Raw genomic sequence first — 5,206 nt, 5'->3', positions numbered from 1 at the left:
GGGCCTTGTCACTTGCCCTTTATTTCCGCGTAATTGGGTGTCAGTTCCTAAATGTAATGCTTTCGGTCTTGTGAGGGTACACATTATGTTGCACCAGGCATGTCATTCTGGCTTGAGGTGCTTTACCACTGGCCAGTGTTATTCAACCATGTGCAATTGAGACACATGGTCGAATAACACCGTGAACAATGTCTAGAAGGGGCAGCCAAGGTGCGGTAGAAAAAAAATCAAAAGTATAACCAATACAGCGAGTTTAGTTAAATATCGATGCACAAGGTTTAAATTAAATTTCAAAGTTTGCGGACACTTGGAAGGCACCTATCTGGGCCGATGTTCTGAGAGCTTCAGTGTTGACCTGAGAGTCATAGATGAGCCAGGTATTTGGTGCACCACTGGGTATATAGAATGCAGCATTTGTGGGTTAGATTGCTAGTTTATAGACTTTTCCAACTCGCGGTTCGCTTTACTGTTTTGACTTTCATATTAATTGTGATGGTCAGTTCTGAAGCTCAGGAAGTGTGTAGAGGTGAAGCGCTTCCATGAGTTCAGCAGCCAGTGTGCTTTGTGTTTAAGGTCCTAGATGACAAGATGAATCGAGTAACAGGAAGAAATTAGTGAGGAGTTTATGTATGAGTTAACATTTGGATGAACGATACACAAAAACCATCCACTACTGACATGAATATATTTACTTTAGGTATCGATCAAATGAAATGCGTGTATTTATGACAATACCTTCCCTCGAATGACACCGCCTCTCCATCCATCAGTACACCCTTGGTCATTTGGTTGTGGCACTGGGTATGTTTTTGTTTTGGTTTTTTTACTATTCAATCTTTTTTGCCTATTAGAAATGTTGACATAACGTATACTCTCACCGCTTGCTTTCATATGGTCACCTTGTAGCTTGCAAGTGCAAACCACATCAAGGTTCCTCTTGTGTTTTCGATCATTTCCTTGGTGATCTATCCACTTCAAATGTCTCCCTCATCTGCCATCTTCCAGTAGGGGAGAAAAGGAAAATTCCAGGTACCTCCTGAGAGACTATAGCCAGGAAAGGGTCTGCAGTATCAATGGGCTCTATGGTATCTATGCAAGGCATGTTGTGAAACACTCCCACTCCTGCCAAATTGAAATGGTTTGCTCAGTGCGGTGGAGTCCCGTAGGGAAGAAAATCGGAGTGCATCTTCTCCTGAGGTGAAAGCCAGCCGGACCACCTCCATGTCCTTGCACTTGCCCACTCACAGCAGCATTTCCTCACAGGACAGGATGCTCCTGGGTATCAAATTAAAGAGGATTGAAGGTAGGCCGAGCTGCGAGGAAGAGTTGCTCCCTGGAGCTGCTACCTCAGCTGTCTCCCAACAGGATGGGGGGGGGGGCTCTTGGATGTTGATGTAGATGGAGAGACCCATTAAGTCCTTTTAGTCGGGGAACCCTCCGTAAAACTTTACAAATTGTCACCTATCTACCAATCTAGGGAATGTGTATGGGGGGGGGCTGATTAGTCATATTGTTCCCAGAAGGAAGTTTGAGGGTGGGGGAACAGATTGATCTGGGATTAAGAAACAGAAAAATAAGGAAAGAGACAGAAGACTACATAAAAGCACTGCTAAATTTTATTGCCAGAGATAAGCTTGTCAAAGAAAAGAAAACTGCACTGTAAAATTGAGGCCATAATTGTCCCGGAATAAAATCGGTGGGGGGTGGGGGCGAAACAAAACATATCCAAACAATACCAAACACATATACTAAAAATACCTCAAAATGGGAAAAGTTACTCCTGAAAAAAAAGGTTGTCCCCCAATGCAATGGACTGTCACGACTGATGAAAATAGCGCAAAACACCTCAAAGTAATGTAAATTTTAGAAAACAATAAAAATACACAGAAAATATAACAAACAGCATCACTTATCTCTATATTCACCTTTAAATGTTTTTATAGGTGAAAATGTTTGTCCTGTTGCTCAAATCACAAGAGATGATCAGGTCGTGAAGTGCATCAGGTTAAGATAAATATCCCAGCTGTTATTAAAATAACTATCAGCGTTTAGAAACTCGTTTTACTTTGTTCACAAGCCTGAGGGTAATGGGTGGACATGATCAATATCACCTTTTCCTACCTAATGTTGTTTATGTTGATAATTACGTTTCTTATTTGGAATATTTTTTATCGATCCCAACTGAGTCACATGACTAAATAAAGCGATCAGATAAATCAGTAAAGTATCATATTTCAATTTACTACGTATTCCTACCATTAGTATGGAGATCTACTTCCCACATCGGAGTGTACATGTTAGACAAAGCCATCTTACTGAAAACGTGTTCTTGTAAATATGCAGGTTTTAAGGAAGTGATGTGAAACCGGGGCTTCAAAGCAAATCCACCTTGACGTACTCTTTATGGGTTTTCATACATTATTTACCTGCTCCAATATACCTGCTGTGCATTCGACTGAGCTATACACATTTCCATTGATCCATGCTTCCATGTTGATCTCTCCTCTTCCTCCGTCACCACAGCCGGGACACGAACCCGTGTCTCCCACTCCGCAAGCGACAACGTTAACCAGTCGACTAAAGGGTCGTTACAATCGTTACAATATCATAAATAACAGACCCTGTTCCGTTAGTCATCCATGTTGTCCCTGTTATGTCTGCACACATCGACAGTGCTGCATTTGATTTGGTGCTGTTCTATTGTGCTGGGATCGAATGGTGATGCCTGCGGGCTCTGGGTTGTTTGATCGGGTCTGCCTGTGATGCTGTGTCAGTCTAAATAAAGAATGCAACGTAGCGGTTGTGTCGAGCGACAGCGCTGTGTCCTGACGTGATTTCTAAATACAATATTGGCGACGAGGATGGCTGATATCTCTCTCCCACCACCTGCCCCCTTCCTGGCATTACCTGGCGAGCCTCCGGTACCATGGACTCGCTGGCTACATCTACTACTATTACTACTACTTTCGGCTGCTCCCGTTAGGGGTCGCCACAGCGGATCATCTGTTTCCATTTCTTCCTGTCTTCTGCGTCTTCCTCTGTCACACCAGCCACCTGCATGTCTTCCCTCACCACATCCATAAACCTCCTCTTTGGCCTTCCTCTTCTCCTCTTCCCTGGCAGCTCCATATTCAGCATCCTTCTCCCAATATACCCAGCATCTCTCCTCCACACATGTCCAAGCCATCTCAATCTTGTCTCTCTTGCTTTGTCTCCAAACTGAGCGGTCCCTCTAATATAACCGTTCCTAATCCTGTCCTTCTTCGTTACCCCCAGTGAAAATCTTAGCATCTTCAACTCTGCCACCTCCAGCTCCGCCTCCTGTCTTTTCGTCAGTGCCACTGTCTCCAAACCATATAACATAGCTGGTCTCACAACCATCTTGTAAACTTTCCCTTTAACTCTTGCTGGTACCCTTCTGTCGCAAATCACTCCTGACACACTTCTCCACCCACTCCAACCTGCCTGCACTCTCTTTTTCACCTCTCTACTGCACTCCCCGTTACTTTGGACAGTTGACCCCAAGTATTTAAACTCAAATGCCTTTGTCACCTCCACTCCTTGCATCCTGACCATTCCACTGTCCTCTCTCTCATTCACGCATAGGTATTCTGTCTTGCTCCTACTGACTTTCATTCCTCTTCTCTCCAGTGCATACCTCCACCTCTCCAGGCTCTCCTCAACCTGCACCCTACTCTCACTACAGATCACAATGTCATCCGCGAACATCATCGTCCATGGAGACTCCTGCCTGATCTTGTCCGTCAACCTGTCCATCACCATTGCAAACAAGAAAGGGCTCAGAGCCGATCCTTGATGTAATCCCACCTCCACCTTGAACCCATCTGTCATTCCAACCGCACACCTCACCACTGTCACACTGCCCTCATACGTATCCTGCACCACTCCTACATACTTCTCTGCAACTCCTGACTTCCTCATACAATACCACACCTCCTCTCTCGGCACTCTGTCATAAGCTTTCTCTAAATCTACAAAGACACAATGCAACTCTTTCTGGCCTTCTCTATACTTCTCAATCAACATTCTCAAAGCAAACATCGCATCTGTGGTGCTCTTTCGTGGCATGAACCCATACTGCTGCTCGCTGATCATCCCCTCTCCTCTTAACCTAGCTTCTATTACTCTTTCCCAAATCTTCATGCTGTGGCTGATCAACTTTATACCTCTGTAGTTGTTACAGTTCTGCACATCGCCCTTGTTCTTGAAAATCGGTACCAGTATGCTTCTTCTCCACTCCTCAGGCATCCTCTCACTTTCCAGGATTGTGTTAAACAATCTAGTTAAAAACTCCACTGCCATCTCTCCTAAACATCTCCATGCCTCCACAGGTATGTCATCAGGACCAACTGCCTTTCCACTCTTCATCCTCTTCATAGCTGCCCTCGCTTCCTCCTTGCTAATCCGCTGAACTTCCTGATTCACTATCCCTACATCATCCAACCTTCTCTCTCTCTCATTTTCTTCATTCATCAGCCCCTCAAAGTATTCCTTCCACCTTCTTAGCACACTCTCCTCGCTTGTCAGCACATTTCCATCTCTATCCTTGATTGCCCTAACTTGCTACACATCCTTTGCAGCTTGGTCCCTCTGTTTAGCCAATCGGTACAAGTCCTTTTCTCCTTCCTTAGTGTCTAATCTGTCATACAACTCACCATACGCCTTTTCCTTTGCCTTTGCCACCTCTCTCTTTGCTTTACGCTGCATCTCCTTGTACTCCTGTCTAATTTCGTCATCTCTCTTACTATCCCACTTCTTCTTTGCCAACCTTTTCCTCTGTATAATTTGCTGTACTTCCTCATTCCACTACCAAGTCTCCTTGTCTTCCTTCCTCTGTCCTGATGACACACCAAGTACCTTCCTAGCTGTCTCCCTCACTATTTCTGCAGTGGTTGTCCAGCCATCTGGCAACTCTTCACTACCACCCAGTGCCTGTCTTAACTCCTGCCTGAACTCCACACAACAGTCTTCCTTCTTCAACTTCCACCATTTGATCTTCGGCTGTGTCTTCACTCGCTTCCTCTTCTTGGTCTCCAAAGTCATCCTACAGACCACCATCCGATGCTGCCTAGCTACGTTCTCCCCTGTCACCACCTTGCAGTCTCCAATCCCTTTTAGATGGCGCCTTCTACATAAGATATGGTCCACCTGTGTGCACTTTCCTCCACTCTTGTATGTCACCCTG

Source organism: Lampris incognitus, chromosome 11, assembly GCF_029633865.1.
Source record: "Lampris incognitus isolate fLamInc1 chromosome 11, fLamInc1.hap2, whole genome shotgun sequence".
NCBI lineage: Eukaryota > Metazoa > Chordata > Actinopteri > Lampriformes > Lampridae > Lampris > Lampris incognitus.
The sequence above is the reverse complement of the archived record's forward strand: the minus strand, read 5'-3'. Positions refer to the sequence as shown.